Genomic DNA, 23,665 nt, shown 5'->3' on the forward strand with positions numbered 1-23,665 from the left:
AGCTTCAGAAAAACGTTTTACTAAAGAGAGCAAAAACTCCAGAGCTCGAAAAGGAATCACTGACGATTAAATTCATATCGATCGGGAGGAAATCAAACTGAAGCATGAGAGAAAATGATATAATCCTCAAATTCAACGGTCTTCGTTGAAGGGATGTCAAGCAAGGAAAATATTTACGGTCTTTTCGGTCTCCAAAACGTAGCACTACTCGTTAAAAACCCACAGGGAGGGATACGAGATTTTCAAGGGCTGGGGAGGAGGAAGACACATAAAAATTGAAACATCCAGGAAGAAAAATGAGAGAGCAGAGAAGAATTTGACTGACTCCCAAATCGTCCGTTTATTGTAGGGCAATTGATTCAAGCAATAACAATAATCCACCATCAGAGTGAGACGACAGTGATGGATCAGATGGATTCAGGAATCCCGAAAAATATATTTTGAAATTACCTTAAAAGTACCCAAATATAACGGTAGCTTTATATGGGAGCTATGTTCAAATATAGATCTATGTAAACATTTTCTGCATAAATGTGTTTTACCGTACAAGAATCTGGAATGCCAAGTTGTAATGAATTTAAGGGAGAATGTTGCTAAACCTTAAAAACCCCGAAAAGAGGGCGCTATTTTTATATCGGTGCTATGACCAAACCTTGACCTAATTTGATCATATTCTGCATATGTGTATGTCAGGCTGCAAAATCCCGCAACGCGAAATTATAGTTATTTAGTTGGGAAAGTGTGATTAAAACCTTTACAATATCGAACATTGGTGGTACCGTTATATGGGATCTATACCATAACGAGGAACGGTATTAATCTTTCATAAGAGGAAAATTTTACACCCTATAATATCTAACGACAGTCGACTCTCTAGAAAAAAACTAGCCCTCAAAAATGTATCTTAAATATTGGTAGCTCTATCGTGATTTCAACAGACAGACATGGCCAAATCGGCATATAATTATATACATTATGGGGTTTCTGATCAATCTTTCGTTGGGTTGCAAACGAAATGAGAAATATATTATATTCAAGTTATTGCGGAGGGTGTAAATATAAATTTTGTATCCTCCACCGTACGATGGTGCGAATTATTAATGCTAATAGATTATACGCCACAGTAGCCATCGACATTTCAGAAAAATCTAACAATAATGTAAAGACATTGGACCTAACATTACAATCATATTTTGAAACCAGCAAAACCCTACACAAATACCATTGAACTTTAATTTTCTGCAGATCTATATTCTGAGCCTGGGCGACACATTGCGATATTTTCAACCTATTAATCGATTAGAGATCAACAGCTCCTCTTTCTCACACTTTTATATTTCCCGAATCATGTTTTCCCGGAGTAAATACTTGACACTCATTTAACCCTAAAAAACAGATCCTTCTCCCGTGTAAAATTTGTTATGTTCGGCTTACAATAGTGGTCTCTAGAGGGACTAGAAAACCATACAGAAAAATTTGTTGATCCATCCCATCTGACCATCACCGACATGTGCTGTCCTTGACTACGCCTCTTCGCTTTCTAGTGTGGTAATTTTAATACTAACCAAATCAACCAAATACGTAGGCACCTGTGCTCATCTTAGCATTACTCCCACATCCGAGTATATAATTGGTATTAATTTAAAGGTTAACCACTCTTCTTGGATATACTATCAACTTCTCGGATCTATGTTCTTCAGGAGTAAATATATACGACATAGAATACAAAATTTGTCATTGTCAAAATTGACCGATCTTCATCAAAATGGTGATGCTTATTCTATTTCGTGATATTCGGGTCATAATTTAGATCTCTAAGGTTACCAGAAAACCAAACAAATATAGAGTTCTTTGGCCAGAACCGGCCCTATATGCAAACTTTTGTAGTGATTGGTCCATAACTGGGGCCTGTATCGTGTTAACAAATTGCAATGGATACACGGAGGGACATACATGTCTAGATCGACTTAGCTAATCGAGATATGACGATCAGTTTACTAAAAGGCGGGTCTAGGACCAATATTTCGCTGCGTTACAAACTTTTGGGACCACACTAAGCTATACTTCTCTTACAGCATAGTTTTATAAATGTAAATTTAGCTACTACCCAAAAAAAATATTAAAAAGCGAATTGTTATATGAATAAAGTTTCAACACTCAGAATGGAAAATTGGGCTACGAGCTTCCACATACAGAAAATTGAGTGGAACCTTTGTATGTTTACTAAGTCTAAACATGGACCTATTATACAAAGTTTAGCAATTTTTAATGGGGATTTTTCCTAAAATCTGTAAGATCCAAAAAGTGGACTGATACTGATAACGCATGGTAGAGTATAATATCCTCAAACTACTGTAATTTTGATTACAAAGTTCTATGAGGGTATGCCTAAAGGGGAACCAATATTGATTACATAGTGTAGGAAATAGTGAATATTTGGGGATATAATTATATGTTTAATGACCGGTATATGCAAATTTTGAAACAAATATTTTAATTGTTTATCTCAATTCTTTCCTTCAGGTGGTATCACTATATTGAGGAGATGTCTGCCATGTCTGCCGATATATGTCATTATAGTCATGTTTGACTATTTTATCACAATATCTTTAGAAGGCGGAATGTTTACAGCAGATGGCTAAATAGTTTTTGTAGGGTAAAAATTGACTATTCCCCGTAACGACTACCCAACCGCAACACACGGAACAAATCAGACAACTATTTTAATAAAAAATACCAAATTTCAGCGAATTCGGTTGAAAAATGCGCTCAAGAACCTCAAAATGTCGAAAATTGGGGGTACCCTTATATGGGGGCTTCCCGAAAAAATTGACCTATATTTATAATTTATTGTGGAGAAATTTGCTACCCAATAAGAACTGAAATTACTAAATTACAGCCAATTCGGTGAAAAAATCCGGTCAAACCCTCCCCCCCCCCCCAAAAAAAAACTGGAAATTGGGAGGTACCCTTATATGGGGGCTACCAGAAAAAGTGGACCTATCTTTATAATTTTTAGTGAGGAAATTTGGTACCCAATAAGAACCCCATGTACCAAATTTCAGCGAATTCAGTTGAAAACCGCGCCCAAGAACCCTAAATTACCGAAAATTGGGAGGTACCTTTATTCGGTTGAAAAACGCGCTCAAGAACCCCAAAATACTGAAAATTTGGGGGTAACCTTATATGGGAGCTATGCCTAAACGTGGACCGATATAGCCCATCTTCGAACGTGACCTGACTGCAGACAAAAGACGACTCTATGCAAAATTTTGACGTTCTATCTCAATTCGTTTAGACGCTAGAGTGATTACAACAGACAGACGGACAGACGGACGTGCTTAGATCGTCATAGAATTTTACGCTGATCAATAATATATATACTTTATAGGGTCGGAAATGATTATTTCGATGCGTTTCAAACGGAAAAATACAACTAATATACCCTCCATACTATGGTGGAGGATATAAAAATTAACTTGCTATGGACGCCCTAGCATTGTTGTCGTAAATGAAACAAAATAATGCAGACTGATATCGAATTCTTTGATCGTCTTCTAATAGACACCAGTCGCACATCTGGTGTTCACAGCTACAGCTGTACATTTGTCTTTTCGGACAACTAGTACCAAAGTTGTGGTTAATTTTAAGTGATAATTTATACTCTTTCGAGTCGAGCTTGATGATCAAAGTTTTGCAATGAAAAGGAGAGCCCGGAGAAGAACCTACGTACCCACCATTATGCGACGCGTTTCGCTGTTGGTTAAGCGGCTCATCATGCATATTGGGCTATGTGGCTTTACAAAGGTCGTACGGTGATAACTTGTATTTATTCCGCCCTGATGCGAAACTTGCATATGCGAATTAAATTCAAATTTGTCAAAGTTCGAAATTTGTCTTCATTCTAGCAACAGTCCTTTTCAAAGCAGATTTCTGTTGTAGCGATGGATAATTAATCCACACACCTACAATTTCTACCATGGTATACACATGTTTTTGCGCAACCGTTTTGGAAGTGTGTTGATGGCTCAGAACGTTAAGTGGTCTGGCAACATTTATGTTGCTCCGAGGACCTAGGTTCGAGCCCTAGCCTAGTTCTCATCTAACAATAGTTGTGGTTAAAATTGTTTTCAATCGCCCTTTATTTTTGTACTGGACATAACCACTCTTTTTCTTTCTTTTTAATTAATTTACAACTCCATAAACCAAATAATTTATCCTAAACTATTCAACGTTATAAAATAACTTTGGCTTCCCAAAGTAAAATTCAAATCATTTCGAGTTGTTTTATCACATCACTCATATGTGTAGAGCACCCCACACACACATGCTTCTTAAACTTAATGAGATTATTTGGCAGATCTCTAGCAAAGAGGATGGATGTTATTACCAATGACTCAGACATTATGGCTCCGTGTGCGTAAGAACTAAGAAGCTTATGTACACATACACACACACACGAACACAAACACATAGCTCACTCACTAACTTACCTCAGCCACAATGCTGCTATTCGATTTTAAGTCCGCACAACTTGGATTATCCTCCGAATCGCAGACAAAGCATTTGATTGCAGAGCCTTAAAAGAGAAGATAATTGAAAAACAAATAAGTAAATAAGTTGTAGTTTTGTTTACAATTACAATGGAATTCTCGGTTTGTTTGTCAGTAAATGTTAATGATTAAGAAATGGATGGGATAGAACGGTAGTAAGGTATAAATAATAGGATACCTTAGTTATCAAGGAAATTAATTACTTGTCATGGAAAACAAGATGGAGGAAAGTATTTGTCCATGAAGATATTCTTATGGAAATTGAGTACGTAAAGATACAAATAGTATCGAATAAATCTATTGTTAGATGGGAACTTGGGAACGAAACAGGTATACCCCCTCAGCCTATGGAGGTCTTTGGAGTTACATTCCATTCGCCTGATATTCGATTTATAAATATTGAAAATTTTGAATTTTTTTGGCGGAGGAACCAGAAGGAGTGGACCAATAACAAAGACATAAAAGTATAAAGAGACGACAATTGATAGGTCGACAAATTCCAATTGATGGTTTTTTACGAAATGGTAGATTACAACCATTCATTGCGGATATTTTTAAATAAAAAAATTAAAAGTGTTTGGGAACCAAATCTGAAGCAATATCGACATAGTAAACTTGTTTCCCCTTTTTGTCCAAATCTTTGATTTTATTTACATTTAAGGGAATACACCCCCCCCCCCCCCAATACCAATGCTTGTTAAGATTTATAACTAACAAAAGAATTAACAAAATGGCAGAACTTTGATTTTTTTTTAGAAAATTGCCTATTTTTCCCCACAAACTTAGTTAAAAAACCAGTGAGCGGAGCAGTGTAGTCGGACGGGGCCGACCATATGATACCCTACACAACTACCACGAAAAGCCTGGGCAATATTTCGTGATGTTTGCACCTTTTTACCGATTATAGATCAACAACTCCACTTTCTAAGTCTTGCATATTTTCCAAAATGTTTTTTCTTGAAGTGAATTTTTACGCCATAAAATAAAAAATTGGTTACATTAGGTTTTTGTTGATTTGACCCTCGGATCATCATCATCTAAACAGCCGCTCTAAGTATTTGGTCAGATAAGAATTGCCTCTAGAGCGACTAGAAAATCTGACAAAATTAAGGTCTTCGTTTCATTGCACCCCCTGAATGAAATCTCAACTTCACCGGCGTCGTCCTTGACCATAATCGGAAATTCACAATAGTCACCTTTACCTAATTACGAATAACTCCCACATCAGAGTACATACAGCCATTTAATTGGTATCAATTTAAAGGCCAACCACTCCTCTTGGATATGCTATCAACTCCTCGGGTCTATATCCTTCAGGAGTAAATATATACGCCCCAGAATACAAATTTTGTAATTTTTCACACAAAAGTCAGGGTCCATTTGACCCGCTTAGTGTTGACCGATCTTTATCAAAACAGCCACGCTTATTCTTTGGCCCGACCCCCTTCTCTCGCGATGTTCGGGCCATAATTACGGCCTCTGGAGCGGCCAGAAAAAGTGACAAAAATTAAGTATTTGGTCCATTTCATCCCCTAAATATTAACCGATCTTTATCAAAAACAATATGGGTCTTCATTGGGCAGAACCCATCCTATATGCAAAATTTCATGAAGATTGGTCCATAACTGTGGCCTGTATCGGGTTTTTACAAATTATAATGGACAGACGGACGGACACACATGACTAGATCGACTCAGCTAGTCGAGATATGACTCGGTGTACTTAAAGGTGGATCTAGGACGCATATTTCGCGGCGTTACAAAGTTTTGGGGCTGCACAACGCTATAATACCCTGACAACATAGTTGTGTAGGGTATAAAAAGTTTTGTTTTTGTTTTGTTGTTATTGTTGTTGTTGCAGCAGCCCTATTGCTTTTACACAATGGGCTGAGGTGACAGACGTTGGCCGAGTAAGACTCGGGTCGTTTCGGATCGTAGACCCCTCTGTCGTGGAAACGTTTTTGTTTTGTTGTTATTTTTAGTGATCAAAGAAAATTCCTTATTTTTGATGGCGGGCATGATAACTCCTCACTGGAACATCGGAATCCGAAAATTCCAAAATTGTTAGAAAGAGTACATGGCTGGCTCTCATATGAACTGTGATTATTGACTTCGCACAACAATTAACAAAATGGCGGAACTTTGATTATACACTTCACCACACTGTGGTACAGGGTATTATGTCTTTGTGCATATGTTTGTAACAGGCAAAAATAATCGAGATAGACCCATGGTTCTTTTTGAGAATATGCATAGATTCACTTTCTGAGTCGATTTATGCATGTCCGTCTGTCCGTCCGTCCGTAAGTCTGTCCGTCCACGTATTTTTGTTAACAAAGTACAGGTCGCATTTATGATCCGATTTGGATGAAATATGGCACAAGTCACTTATTTGGCCCAAGGACGAACCCTATTGAAATTGGGAAAAATCGGTTCAGATTTGGATATAGCTCCCATATATATTTTCGTCCGATTTAAGGTAAATAAGGCACCAAAGACCATCTATATCTTTCGATTTGCACGAAATTTAGCACAGAGTATTGAATTAGGTCCAGAAAGATTTGTGCCAAGTTTCGAGAAAATCGGTTCAGATTTAGATATAGCTCCCATATATAGTTTCGTCCGATTTAAGGTAAATGGTGCACAAAAGTCCCTATATATCATTCGATTTTAACGAACGTTGGCATAGAGTACTGACTTAGGTACAGAATGATGTGTGCTAAGTTTCGTGAAACTCGGTCCATATTTAGATATAGCTCCCATGTATATTTTCGTCCGATTTAAGGTAAATCGGTCTCCCTACTACCTATATATCCTTTGATTTGCACGAAATTTGGAATAGGGTACTGAATTGGGTCCGGAATGATGTGTGCTACGTTTCGTGAAAATCGGTCCAGATTTAGATATAGCTCCCATATATAGTTTCGTCCGATTGACGGTAAATGGGGCGCCAAAGTCCTTATATATCTTTCGATTTGCACGAAATTTGTCATAAAGTACTGAATTAGGTCAACAACGACGTGTGCCAAGTTTTGAGGAAATCGGGTCAGATTTATATATAGCTCTTATATATACTTTCGTCTGATTTTAAGTAAATGGTGTACTAAAGACCCATAGCTAGGCCGATTGGCAAAACGTACTGAAATTAATATAAATTAATCTCGGCCAAGTTCCCTTGAAATCGGCTCAGATTTAGATATAGCATAGCTTCCATATATAATTTCGACCTATTCATGTTGATTGTAAACCAAATAATCAATGGGTGCTTGATTGATATTACAGTGAAGCATACCAAATAGCGTGCGTATAGTTTGCTTAAAGTCTATTTACAAAGTATGGAATAGATTGCAGAATGGCATGTGTAAGGATTGATGATGTTACTACAAGGTTTACTTATATATAAATATATATTTTGTGTTCGTTCAATTTCATGTCAATGTTCTTCGAAAAGATGACATCTGTAAAGATACATATGTAGAATATCCCCAAAGTGGTGAAGGGTATCATATTAGTTACTGGTTTAGTATAGGATGTGGTCAATATCGATAAATTTGCTAGGTAAAATTAGCAAGAAGTCTTTAGATGTCCAGAAACCCATACCCGCTATTCAACAGAGTTATCAAAAATATATCCATCTTCACACTATACTATGCTGTAGAAAGTCACATTGAAGACACCCCTTAAGACTTTTGACATTGCGGGAGAGGTACCAGAAAGATTAGAGTCAGTTAGAAAACTTGAGACATCTTGCGCACGTATAAAAAATCCCTAAACGCATTTCGAACGAACGTTACTTTGATTAAAAAAGTTAAAATTGATGTCCTTGTTTTTAATTCGGAGACAACAACCTAAAGTTCTACATTTTGTCGTTTGAAACACAATAATGAACGAAATATGATGTTATGAGCTCTGTAAATTTGAAATTGGACGTAAACACATAATTTTCCATATTTTAAGATATTTTATCACACAGACAGTGATGTGTCAACTATTCTTTCCAGTTGATATATATTATTTTTAATATTTTAATATATATTTCAAAATATTGCAAATTATGTTTCTAAAATTATATATTCCTTGTAGAAACTGGCAAACATTTTCACATAGTTATGGGGTTTTGAGATTTATCACATATTTATTTAACCCCAAATAAAATAATAAGTACATTTAAATAAAAATTATATATAATATTTTTTGTTTTAAAACCAACCATTTAAAATAAACTGCTGCAAAATTATGATTAACATTGAAAATTTCACTAGATTTATTTTATTTAAAATATTTAAGGCCATTTTTAATTAATTTTATTTTTTTTTTTAAATTTAAATAAATCACAATTTTTTATTTATTTGAATGGTTTCTTTGTCGTTCCGTATGCTTTTATGATTTATTTTTGTTTTAATTATTTTTTTTTATTTTTCAAAACTCAAAATAAGGCTTCAAATTTCCAAATTATTAAAGTAAACCTTCACAGGAGTTAGTATTGCGATTTGATTCGATTTTGTTTTCTTTTCGCGTGAATTCGCATTTAACCGCCACAACGAACCGCCACCATGCAGAGTCAACAGAAAACTGAACATGGAATCTATGACAGCACCAGCACTCAACATTGGATAGATGAATGGTTTCGTTTGGTTGTCGTCTTTGGTCTGTAGTTGGAACAACAAAAGTATTTTGTTGTAATAACACAGAACCAACATACCAGCTCCTTTTTGCAAACGAACAGACACACTCATACACATACACTTACATATAACATGTTGTTGTATTCCACTTCGGCAATTCCGTTCGTTTCGAATGTATTTCGTAATCGTTTCTAGGATAGAGTGGCCATACACTTAACAGAAAATTTTGTTGCAAAGGAAAGATGGAGAGATTGATGGACGGGGCGGGGTGGTGGTTAGTCGCCAACATTCAACCATAACCGCCACAACATTGTTTTCAATGAAAAAAGCAAAAAAAAAACAAGAAAATTATTTCTTCTTTCATTTGACCGAACAAACAGCAGCAGCACCAACAACAACTAGAACCACTGAAGAAGGACCAACAAACCAGCCAACCAACCGACCATCACTCGTCGTTTCTTTGACTCCGTTACTTTGTCTTAGTTCTTCTGTTAGCTGATACTGTCGATTGGTAGTATCTGCTGAATTTTGTGAGTGTGAGTGTATGTATGTGTTAGCGGTACACTTGTATGCTGATGTCTACATAGATGAGATGCTAAATGTACCGGCCTTGTGGTGTATGAGCGTATGGGTGTGTGTGGGCGAACTTCTCTTTGGCGCCACTAGTTTTGACAAAATGTCTGTTGCTGTGTGTTTTCAGATGCTGGACTGTGGTTTCGAAAATTGTTGGTAGTTGTTTTCAGTTTTATTTTGAAAGATGGCATTATGTGTGTTTGCGAATTTTGAGAGCAATTAGGTATTGTATGGTTAGGTAATTTGACTATTTAAATCATGATTTTTGAAACAAACCAAAAATTGAGAAGTTCTAAGAATCGGTTGTAGCTTTACATTGGAGGAAATCCAATAATTATTACTGACACCTAATTCATTTTGAAAACAAAATTTTTAGGAAATGTATTTGTCATTTGACAAATATTCGTTGAGGACCCTATGAAGTATATATATTCTTGATCAGAATAGATATCGAAGTATTTAAGATGGAGCTTTGAACATTTGCACTGGTATTTCTATTGTCCGTAAGATGTTTGGTATTGCAAATTGGGTGTAAAAGTCCACGTTTTAGTATATCTACCATATAAAGGTCCCGGCACAAAACGGCACAAATTTGCATTTCAGAGTTTTAGAGGCAAGCATACATCTGCACAGAAAATTATCCCTTAAGATCCATGTCACATACAAAAGTCCCGCCATATTTTCGATATTTTGAGGGTCTTTTCCACATTTTCCAACTAAAAAGGTTCTAGTTTGGTAAATTAGAGTTTAGAATGCCAGCATACATCTGCGCAGAAAATGATCATTCTACCCCCGCCTAGTACTCGGTATTTTCCAAAAGGTTTTAATTTGCCTTTTCGGAGGTTTTGGAAGTGGACACATTTCTCTTTAGAAAATTATGATTATAGGTCCATATTTTGACATAGGCCTCATAAACAATCTACTAACAGATAATTTACAAAGACATATATAGATATATATAGATATAGATTTGTACCGATTATAGATCAACAACTCCTCTTTCTAAGTCTTGCATATTTTCTTGAAGTGAATTTTTACGCAATAAAATACAAAATTGGTCACTTTAGGTTTTGGTTGATTTGACCCTCGGAAAATTGACCGATCATCATCTAAACAGCCGCTCTAAGTATTTGGTCAGATCCCCTTCACCTTGTAAAATATGTGATGTTCTGCATATAATAATTGCCTCTAGAGCGACTAGAAAATCTGACAAAATTAAAGTTTTTGGTTCATTGCACCCCCTGAATGAAATCTCAACTTCACCGAAAACTATAAGCGTCGTCCTTGACCATAATCGGAACTTCATGTACAACATTTCCGTCCTCTAATGGGGTAATAGTAATCACCTTTCTTAATTAGTCACCTTTACTTCATTACGTATAAATCCTGCATCGGAGTACATACAGCCATATAATTGGTATCAATTTGAAGGTCAACAACTCATCTTAGACAAACTATCAACATCGCGAGTATATGTCCTTCAGGAGCAAGTATATACGCCCCAGAATAAAAATTTTGTAATTTTTCACACAAAAGTCAGGGTCCATTTGACCCGCTAAATATTGACCGATCTTTATCAAAACAGGCATGCTTATTCTTAGGCCCGATCCCCTTCTCCATGTAAAATTTCACGATGTTCGGACCATAACTGCGGCCTCTGGAGCGGCCAGAAAAACCGACAATAATTTAGTATTTGGTCCATTTCATCCCCTAAATATTAACCGATCTTTACCAAAAACAATAGGGGTCTTCATTGCCCAGAACCAATCCTACATGTAAAATTTCGTGAAGATTGGTCCATAACTGTGGCCTGTATCGTGTTTACAAATTATAATGGACAGACGGACGGACGGACACACATGTCTAGATCGACTCAGCTAGTCGAGATATGACGATCGGTATACTTAAAGGTCTAGGTTCTAGGGCCAATATTTCGCGGCGTTACAAACTTTTGGGGCTGAACAAAGCTATAATACCCTGACAACATAGTTGTGTAGGGTATAAAAATAAAAAAGAAGGTAATATGGGGACTACCCAAAAAAAAGGGGCGAATATCAATCAGTTTTGTTAGGTAGATTTGTTACCATATACGACTACAAAATATCAAATTACAGCGAATTTTGTTGAAAAACGCGCTCAAGAACCCCAAAATACCGAAAACTAGGCGGTTCCTTATGTGGGTCCTATATCTATATTTTTTAGTGCAGGGATTTGCTATCGAATAAGAACTCATAATAGTAAACTACAGCCAATTCGGTAGAAAAATATGATCAAAATTCCTAAAAAACTGAAAATTGGTAGGTACCTTTATATGGGTGCTACCAGAAAAAGTAGACCTATATTTATAATTTTTAGTAAAGACAATTTTGTACCCATTAACCAAATTTCAATATACCAAATTTCAGCGAATTGTGTGGAAAATGCGCTCAAGAACTCCAAAATACAGAATGTGGAAGCTATGCCTGAACGTGGGACGATATATCTCATCTTCGAACTTCACCTACCTGCAGACAAAAGACCACACTATGCTAAAGTTTGGCGATCTATCTCAATTCGTTTGGAGGCTAGAGTGATTACAACACGCAGACGGACATGCATTTTATGCTGATCAAGAATATATATACTTTATAGGATCGGAAATGATTATTTCGATGAGTTATAAACGGAAAAACAAAATTAATACACCCTCCACACTATGGTGGAGGGCATACATAGATCAGACGGGTCGATATTAACCCCTTTTTAACTTTCTATAAGATGGCAATGCAATTGTCTTTATCTTCAATTCATTGTACATTCCTGTGGCATGCGTGGACGATTGTAACCCCGATTTTTTTTAAATAAGTTCAGCACATTATTATCTTTGCCGTCCATTAATCATATACGATAGATGTTGAACCATTCGTAAATTAGGACCTCAAAGAGAGCGCCCGACACGATCTGAAGGGCTGGATCAGCTCTGGATAAAGGTTGAACAGGATTTGATGTATAACTCTAGCTAATTCACTCTACGGCGTTTGAACTTCTTACTCTGGAACGGATGTTGTTCGGCAGTTTTTATACCCTACGCAACAATTTTGCCAGGGTATTATAGCTTTGTGCAACCCAAAGAGTTTGTAACGCCGCAAAATATTGGTCCTATACCCACTTTTTAGTATACCGATCGTCATATCTCGACTAGCTGAGTCGATCTAGATATGTGTATCCGTCCGTCTGTTCATAATAATTGTTAACACGATCCAAGCCACAGTCTTTACAAAATTTGTCATGTAGGATGGGTTGCGGCCAAAGAAAACACCTAAATGGACCAAAAACGTTATTTGTGTCCGTTTTTATGCTCAGATCTGTTGACACTTTGTGGTGAAGGTAAAAAAGGATTGAACCTACGGTTCCCATATTCAAGCTTAACCTATGTAATGATCATGTGCAAAGTTTAGATTAATTTTTTTGGAGAAAATTTTGATTCGATTGTGCGAGATACCCGAAGAAGTGGACCGATTGGTCCCATCTTCTAACTTGTATTATATACTAAAAGGAGTGGACCGATAAGTCGTATCTACCAACAATATGCAGAAATTGTTAATATATAAGGTGATGCAAAGTTTAGTATAAATCGGATACTCGAATGTTATTATAAAATTCATTTTCAGCTCAATTTTGACCATTTTGTGGGGAAGGCACCAGAAGGAAGTTTGGATCAAAACGGACATTCCCTTCCCTTTATAAAAACTGAAAATGTTATCCCTTTGTGGGGGATGTACCAGAAGGAGTGTACCAATGGGTCCCACTTGATCCAGTGCCGGACTTGATATAGACTTGCCAAAGATAACATTTTTTACAAAGATATTATACTAAAAATAAATTAAAAATATAATTTTCAGCAAAATGTTGACCATTGTATGTACCAGAAGGAGTGGACCGATATTCACCATATTCGAACATGAGCTAAGTTTGGATGAAATCGGTTACAGGGTTAATTCAAGAGCTATTGTACGCACCAGCCACACACATACATACATAGAGAGACCAGATATTATGTTTTTAAACTACACACCAATTTTGACCACAACAGAAATCTAGCTCTATACCTTTTTTTTGGTATGATTTATTTATTATTATTTCCCAATTTCAGGATTCCAGCCCGATCGTTTCACCCAATTTTAATTGTACCAAATTAAAATACCATTTAGAACACAATAGTTCGAACTTCTTAAAATCTCCTACATATGCCAATCCTATACTCCAACAGTAATCTTATTTCCAAATTTCAGTATTTCAGCTCTAGCAGTTATAGTACTTTTCGTACGCATAAGCTAAAAATGTTTATATTAATTTCAAATTTCAGGATTCCACCTCAATCCGAACCTCCATAGTAAAATTATACCAAGTTTTGTACCATATAGTACTTTTCGTATGCATGGGTATACTCTTCCAAAACCACCTCCTTACATCGACCCTACTTGTTAACCTTAATTTCCATTCAAAATTTAAATTTTTGTGACGAATTGGGAGTTTAAGCCATTTACCAAATCGGGTGACAAGATGATTATATATGTACATCAGCTGTACGGAGCTTCAGGTTAATTCTACATATTATTCTACACAATACTCAGCCGTTGCTGACTGATTTTTGTTGCTGTTCTGGGTGTTGGCGGATGTATATTTGACCCAAACCGAACCTATGAAGATATTTATGTGACTAGACCTCCACTTTTAGTATACCGATCATCATATCTCGGCTAAATGTGTCGATATAGATATGTGTGTTTTTGTCTGTTCATTATGATTTGTAAGCAAAATACAGGCCACGGCATGCACCGATCGTTCCGAAATTTTGCTTGTAAGTCCGGTTCTGGACGGAGTCCGGACGAAACCTGTTTTGTTTGGTAATCGGTTATTATATAGGGGATCAACTGGACCAACAAATTTATTTTTGTTTGTTTTCCCTCTAGAGGTCTCAGTGTGACCCTAACGTCACTAAATTTTAGATTTAGCCCTGCAGAAAGTACAGTGGTAGTTATGGGTATCATATAGTCTGTGGTGCTAACTGGATTTAAATAAAATCTTTATATAAGATAACCGATTATATATATCACATCAAACCACTGTTTCCCTTTCTTCGTGTGGTTGATATTCACCAACAGTTAACTTTGCAAATTAAAAAAATAAAATAAGAATTCAAAATAAAAAAAAAAGTTTTTCGTACTTTTTCGCAAAAATATTTTTGTATAGACAAACTATTTTTACCTTACCTTGCCCAAAAGTTTAAAAGAATGTTTTCCCTATTTTTTTCACTTTGCGTCTTCATCTTGTTTGTCACGATGTTAAAATGGTTGTCTTAAGACAATGTTGCGATGGTTAACACCAAAATGTCTTTGGCAAAAATAAAATGGATTTTTTTAAAATGTGAAAAAATAATGATAAGATCTGCTTAGTAGAACAGATATGCACTATTTTTTCCCAGATTTTGTTTTTCATAAAAAATATGTTTTTGTTTTTATTTCATTATCTAAAAAGTAAAATTTTATCTCATCCATAGTTACCACCAACCTGTTTGTGGCCTGTGATGTTGGCATGGTTAAGCGAAAAAAGAATTTCTCCTCTTTGATTGCTGTAATTCCTTAATTTTCTTGTTGGTTTGGCATTAAAAGTTTTTCCTCTGCGTTGTTTTTATTCTGCTGCGAATTTATCCTGGAATGAGAATAGCAAACAATGAAGAGTCAAGTTTCAATAGTTTGCAGTAGATGTTAAACCAAAAAGAACTGCAAAATAATTAAATAAGTTTACTTGTAACAATGTTAATTACAATGATTGATATGTAATATGTCTTAAAATCAATTACAATGGATTTTGTTGCTTTCAAACAAAAGGGTATAAAATTAAAAATTTTGACAGAGCTTAAAATTAATAAAAAAAAATCCACGTATTTTATAGACTCAGAAAAAAATATATATTTTTATTTTTTTTATCCGCTACCCTCATATACCCAGAAATAATATTTTTTTTTAAAAACCCACGCCATCTGTAGACTGTGAACAATAGCTTCTAAAAAATTACACTTTATAGGGACCAAGAAAATTTGTTTGTTCTTCCACGACTTCTTAAGACCCACAAAAATATTTTTTAAAGAATCCACGCCTTCTTCAAGGCAGCAAATTGTTTTAAAAAATCTAGCATTTCTGTAGATCCAAAAATATCTTTATTCAAATCCACAGCTTCTTTAAAGTCAGAAACATATTTGTAAAAGACTCATCTTTTCTACAGACCCAGAAAAATAACAAAAAAAAAAAAAAACAGAAAGGAAAGTGAAATTGGATCCACAAATATTTCATTGTGCAACCCTTCACCACTTTTGGTATATTCAACAGATGAATCCTAACAGACGTCGAATTTTTAAAGGACCAGTAGATACTAAACTTTTCATTTGGTTAGATATAGAAGCTATATCTAAATCTGAACCGATTTCAGGAAACTTAACACACATCATTCTAGACGTAATTCAGTACGCTGTGCCAAATTTCCTGCAAATCGAAAGATATATAGGGACTTTGGTGCACCATTTACATTAAGTCGGACGAAAATATATATGATAGCTATATCTAAACCGATTTTCACGAAACTTAGCACACATCATTCTAGACCTAATTCATTACGCTTTGTCAAATTTCGTGCAAATCTAAAGATATTAAGGGATTTGGGCGCACCATTTACATTAAATCGGACGAAAATATATATATGGGAGCTATATCTAAATCTGAACCGATTTTTCCCAATTTCAATAGGGTTCGTCCTCGGGCCAAACAAGTGACCTATGCCAAATTTCATCCAAATCGGATCATAAATGCGACCTGTACTTTGTTAACAAAATACATGGACGGACAAACGGACATGCGTAAATCGACTCAGAAAGTGATTCTATGCATATTCTCAAAAGGAACCATGTGCCTATCTCGTTTCCTTTTGCCTGTTACAAACATATTCACAAAGACATAATACCCTGTACCACAGTGTGGTGAAGGATATAAAAATTCCGCGCCTTTTATATACTCAGAAAAAAAATATTTTTTTAAATAATCCACGTCTTCTGAAAAATATACTTTAAAAAATCCACGCCCTCTATAAACCCCACAAAATATATTTTTTAATAAATCCACGCCCTCTATATACCCCACAAAATATATTTTTTGAAAAAACCACGCCCTCTATAAAAATATATTTTCATAAACCCATAAAAATATTCTTTAAAAAAACCACGCCCACTGTCGACCCAGAAAAAATATTCTTTAAAAAAGCCATGCCTTGGCTGATAGACCCAGAAAAAATATTCTTTAAAAAATCCACGCCCACTATAGAACCAAAAAAATATTCTTTAAAAAATCCACGCCCACTATAGAACCAAAAAAATATTCTTTAAAAAATACACGCCCACTATAGAACCAAAATAATATTCTTTAAAAAATCCACGCCCACTATAGACCCATAAAAATATCCTTTAAAGAATCCACCCCCACTATAGAACACAAAAATATTCTTTAAAAAATCCACGCCCACTATAGACCAAAAAATATTCTTTAAAAAATCCACGCCCACTATAGACCAAAAAAATATTCTTTAAAAAATCCACGCCCACTATAGACCCAAAAAAATATTCTTTAAAAAATCCACGCCCACTGTAGACCCAGAACAAATATTGTTCAAAAAATCCACGCCCACTATAGACCCAAAAAAATATTCTTTAAAAAATTCAAAAATATATTCTTTAAAAAATACACGCCCACTATAGAACCAAAAAAATATTCTTTAAAAAATCCACACCCACTGTAGACACAGAAAAATTATTCTTTAAAAAATCCACACCCACTGTAGACACAGAAAAATTATTCTTTAAAAAATCCACGCCCACTATAGACCCATAAAAATATCCTTTAAAAAATCCACGCCCACTATAGACCCAGAAAATATATTCTTTAAAAAATCCACGCCCACTATAGACCCAAAAAATATTCGTTAAAAAATCCACGCCCACTGTAGACCCAGAAAAAATATTCTTTAAAAAATCCATGCCTTGGCTGATAGACCCTGAAAAATATTCTTTAAAAAATCCAAGCTTTGGAAGACAGACCCTGAAAAATATTCTGTAAAAAACCCACGCCTTGGCTGATAGACACTGAAAAATATTCTTTAAAAAATCGACGCCTTTGTTAGACTCTTAAAAAATATTTTTTATAAAACCCATGCCTTTGTTAGACCCTGAAGAATATACTTTAAAAAATCCATGCCTTTGTTAGACCCTGAAAAAATATTCTTTATAAAATCCATGCCTTTGTTAGAACCTGAAACAATATTCTTTATAAAATCCATGCCTTTGTTAGACTCTTAAAAAATATTTTTTATAAAACCCATGCCTTTGTTAGACCCTGAAGAATATTCTTTAAAAAACCCATGCCTTTGTTAGACCCTGAAAAAATATTTTTTATAAAATCCACGCCTTTGTTAGACCCTGAAAAAATATTGTTTATAAAATCCATGCCTTTGTTAGACCCTTAAAAAATATTTTTTATAAAATCCACGCCTTTCTTAGACCGTGAAAAAATATTCTTTAAACAAAACCACGCCTTGTTCAGGTTTCTGAAAAAATATTTTTTTTTATGTCCAATGGATTAATTCTATACTCTGATTGATGGTCACATTGAAATATTCTCCAATTTCAAATATTTAAATTTAATTTCAATTTAAATTCCCATCTGAAACTTCTAACAACCTCAGCACAAGAAAAAAAGGACATTTTCCAAAAAGAAGGAAAACATATTTAAATGTCTCAAAATGCGAATGTTCCAGTTATTGGATTTAAATGACGTCATTTGTGTTGGTATAGAAAAAAATATTTTTTGAATGTTTTCCTCTTCTTCTTCCAAATGTGTTTTATTTTTCAACAAAGGACCTCAAAACCATTGAACATCCCTCACCAAAAAAAAAAAACACACAGATATCACAGCATCGTGTTACCAATTCGTGCTGTCGAATGATTACATTTATCCTCTTCCCCACCATTTTGAAGTGCGGAAAATACAATCATAACTGAGTTTTTATTTTCACATTTTATGTTCTATGGCATTTCCTTTGATTTTTTTCTTTTATTATTATTATTTTTCTTTTTTTCTTGGTTGGAGCAGAAATGCAAAACGTCGGATGGAATTGAAGGTTGCTTATTGAGTTTTTTTTTATTCCAGTCGTGGTGGTGTGTTTCACTAAATTGGAAATTTAAGTATTCCATTTCCTCGCAGTGCAATAATTTTGACTTGCAAAATATGATTCTCGGAAAAAAATAATAGCCAGCAAAAAAAAAAATACGAAAATGCGATAAAGTAAAAGAAAAGAGAAAAAACTTAGTTTATGATGAGGATGAAATGAAGTTATAAATGGTCTTGAGAGAAAGATAAATGTCTAGATAATGGTGGAGCATTATTAGTTGCAAATTCAATTTGGCACAAAAAAGTGAGTTAAAGTATCAAATTTAATTTAAGAAGAAAACAAATCCGCAACTTCGAAGAAATAAGGAATATTTTTGGAAAGGCTGAAAAAAGGAATTTTATAAGAATTATTTTAAAGAGATTTTAAGAAATATTTTTTCAGAGACCTAAACAAGGCGTGGATTTTTAAAGAATATTTTTTCAGAGACCTAAACAAGGCGTGGATTTTTAAAGAATATTTTTTCAGAGACCTAAACAAGGCGTTGATTTTTTAAAGAATATTTTTTCAGAGACCTAAACAAGGCGTGGATTTTTTAAAGAATATTTTTTCAGAGACCTAAACAAGGCGTGGATTTTTTAAAGAATATTTTTCCAAGGTCTAACCAAGGCGTGGATTTTTTAAAGAATATTTTTCCAAGGTCTAACCAAAGCGTGGATTTTTTAAAGAATATTTTTCCAATGTCTAACTAACGCGTGGATTTTTTAAAGAATATTTTTCCAAGGTCTAACCAAGGCGTGGATTTTTTATAGAATATTTTTCCAAGGTCTAACCAAGGCGTGGATTTTTTATAGAATATTTTTCCAAGGTCTAACCAAGGCGTGGATTTTTAAAATAATATTTTTTCAGAGACCTAAACAAGGCGTGGATTTTTTAAAGAATATTTTTCCAAGGTCTAACTAAGGCGTGGATTTTTTATAGAATATTTTTCCAAGGTCTAACCAAGGCGTGGATTTTTTAAAGAATATTTTTCCAAGGTCTAACCAAGGCGTGGATTTTTTAAAGAATATTTTTCCAAGGTCTAACCAAGGCGTGGATTTTTTTAAAGAATATTTTTCCAAGGTCTAACCAAGGCGTGGATTTTTTAAAGAATATTTTTCCAAGGTCTAACCAAGGCGTGGATTTTTTAAAGAATATTTTTCCAAGGTCTAACCAAGGCGTGGATTTTTTAAAGAATATTTTTCCAAGGTCTAACCAAGGCGTGGATTTTTTAAAGAATATTTTTCCAAGGTCTAACCAAGGCGTGGATTTTTTAAAGAATATTTTTCCAAGGTCTAACCAAGGCGTGGATTTTTTAAAGAATATTTTTCCAAGGTCTAACCAAGGCGTGGATTTTTTAAAGAATATTTTTCCAAGGTCTAACCAAGGCGAGGATTTTTTAAAGAATATTTTTCCAAGGTCTAACCAAGGCGAGGATTTTTTAAAGAATATTTTTCCAAGGTCTAACCAAGGCGTGGATTTTTTAAAGAATATTTTTCCAAGGTCTAACCAAGGCGTGGATTTTTTAAAGAATATTTTTCCAAGGTCTAACCAAGGCGTGGATTTTTTAAAGAATATTTTTCCAAGGTCTAACCAATGCGTGGATTTTTTAAAGAATATTTTTCCAAGGTCTAACCAAGGCGTGGATTTTTTAAAGAATATTTTTCCAAGGTCTAACCAAGGCGTGGATTTTTTAAAGAATATTTTTCCAAGGTCTAACCAAGGCGTGGATTTTTTAAAGAATATTTTTCCAAGGTCTAACCAAGGCGTGGATTTTTTAAAGAATATTTTTCCAAGGTCTAACCAAGGCGTGGATTTTTTAAAGAATATTTTTCCAAGGTCTAACCAAGGCGTGGATTTTTTAAAGAATATTTTTCCAAGGTCTAACCAAGGCGTGGATTTTTTAAAGAATATTTTTCCAAGGTCTAACCAAGGCGTGGATTTTTTAAAGAATATTTTTCCAAGGTCTAACCAATGCGTGGATTTTTTAAAGAATATTTTTCAAGGTCTAACCAAGGCGTGGATTTTTTAAAGAATATTTTTCCAAGGTCTAACCAAGGCGTGGATTTTTTAAAGAATATTTTTCCAAGGTCTAACCAAGGCGTGGATTTTTTAAAGAATATTTTCCAAGGTCTAATCAAGGCGTGGATTTTTTAAAGAATATTTTTCCAAGGTCTAACCAAGGCGTGGATTTTTTAAAGAATATTTTTCCAAGGTCTAACCAATGCGTGGATTTTTTAAAGAATATTTTTCAAGGTCTAACCAAGGCGTGGATTTTTTAAAGAATATTTTTCCAAGGTCTAACCAAGGCGTGGATTTTTTAAAGAATATTTTTCCAAGGTCTAACCAAGGCGTGGATTTTTTAAAGAATATTTTCCAAGGTCTAATCAAGGCGTGGATTTTTTAAAGAATATTTTTCCAAGGTCTAACCAAGGCGTGGATTTTTTAAAGAATATTTTTCCAAGGTCTAACCAAGGCGTGGATTTTTTAAAGAATATTTTTCCAAGGTCTAATTAAGGCGTGTATTTTTTAAAGAATATTTTTCCAAGGTCTAACCAAGGCGTGGATTTTTTAAAGAATATTTTTCCAAGGTCTAACCAAGGCGTGGATTTTTTAAAGAATATTTTTCCAAGGTCTAATTAAGGCGTGTATTTTTTAAAGAATATTTTTCCAAGGTCTAACCAAGGCGTGGATTTTTTAAAGAATATTTTTCCAATGTCTAATTAAGGCGTGGATTTTTTAAAGAATATTTTTCCAAGGTCTAACCAAGGCGTGGATTTTTTATAGAATATTTTTCCAAGGTCTAACCAAGGCGTGGATTTTTTAAAGAATATTTTTCCAAGGTCTAACCAAGGCGTGGATTTTTTATAGAATATTTTTCCTATGTCTAACCAAGTCGTGGATTTTTTATAGAATATTTTTCCAAGGTCTAACCAAGGCGTGGATTTTTTATAGAATATTTTTCCTAGGTCTAACCAAGGCATGGATCTTTAAAAGAATATTTTTTCCACTTTTTTGATTTCTTATTGCCCTTCATCGTAAATGGTAATCACCCTTTCACTCTCTGTTGACATTAATTGCCGCGAATTGAAAATAAAGTGAAAATAATTTCCATTTACATGACAATGGACAAATTGAAAGTTTTCGTTAAATGCAGGAACCTTAAGCTGCAATTGATTTCATTACAACTGACTGACTGATGGACTGATTGGCACAATCACACCATGACCTGCAGCAAAAAAAGGGCCATAGAAAATAATGCGAATGACAGCTGGAATAACATGATGGTAGGCAATGTGGAGAACTAAGTAGCCGCAATCGTATGGGAAAGGGAAATCAAGTGGAATGCATAAAAATTTCATTGAAATGTCACAAAAGTCAGTGTGACACAATAATGACTGAAGGGGAGACATTGTTGGTGTTTTCGAATTGGGGCTACAACAAAAAACCGTTTCAGCAACTTAGTAGTATGCTACAACGAATAATAGAACACAGCAGGAAACCGGAAATTAAGCAGCAAAAAAGGTCAAATACAACAATGGCAAGGGCTTACATTAATGGCGGCGAATATTTACTACCCTGCCAACCTACTCTACAGAATTTGTTTCATTTTATAGTGGATTCCGAAGCAACAGTCAAGTAGGGTATCGCAATATACCCCCACACTTCACCATCGAGGAGCTTCAAAAAAATAATTCTGCTTGCTTGACAGCGTAACAAGGACTTGTTGTGGTTCTGTTGCCTTTATTTCACTTGACCACCCGCTGGCGCAAGTGATGACGTGAAACTTCACTTCGCTACATTAAGTTTGGTTGTCGCTGAAACCTCATTCTGTGGCAATAAAATTACAGCAATAACAACAACAACATCAACGACTTGGCAATGCATTTTCATTGCAGGATTTAATAGATTTTGTTGCTTCTGCACAAAGTGCGGTTGGTGACATCAAATGACAAGGATGGAAGTCGTGGGGAAATGGTAGCTTTTGGTAAAAAAAGGAAATAAAATGCAACAAGCATCAAGTCAATGCAATTATTTGAAGTTCATTTCTATTCATGGGATTTTTTAATGGCAAATAGCCTTTCAACTGTGATTTTTGTATTCCAAGAATAAATTTTTGTTAGGGTATACGATACTGGGGAATTTATTCGTGAATTTTTAAAAATAATTTTTAATGGTCCAGTAGGTGTGGATATTCTTACCCATAGTCTATGATATATAACTAATGAGGGTATATAAACATTGTTATGACAAAAATGGGTCTCATGGAAATATCGATTCTGGAATCCATGGACCAGAAAACTTCATGACATTTTGAATAGATTTCCAAATGCTTGTCTATCTAGCTGGCTGCTGCACACGATAATTCTCTCGAATTGTATAATCGATTTTCTCCAAAATGTGCACATCGTAATATTTTTACTTAAAAATATGTCATAGACAATGATCCATTGCCTTCGCCCAAAAATTAAAAAATGGCGGACCTAGGAAATTTATTTATTTATTTTTTTTTTTTTTTTTTTTGAAAACCGCCGATTGTATTTATCCTAGTTCATACGATAGTGACGTGAGTCCAGTGTTGGAACCAATTGTACACAGCGCTATATTTCCACCCTCTAGTATGGTAATGGTAATACTAAACAATATCAGTATAGTTAGACCCCTGTAAATATTTCGGTATATCTCC

This window comes from Musca vetustissima, unplaced genomic scaffold (assembly GCF_032173495.1).
Source record: "Musca vetustissima isolate MV318-11 ecotype Yass unplaced genomic scaffold, APGP_CSIRO_Mvet_v1 utg26201, whole genome shotgun sequence".
NCBI classification, from domain to species: Eukaryota; Metazoa; Arthropoda; class Insecta; order Diptera; family Muscidae; genus Musca; species Musca vetustissima.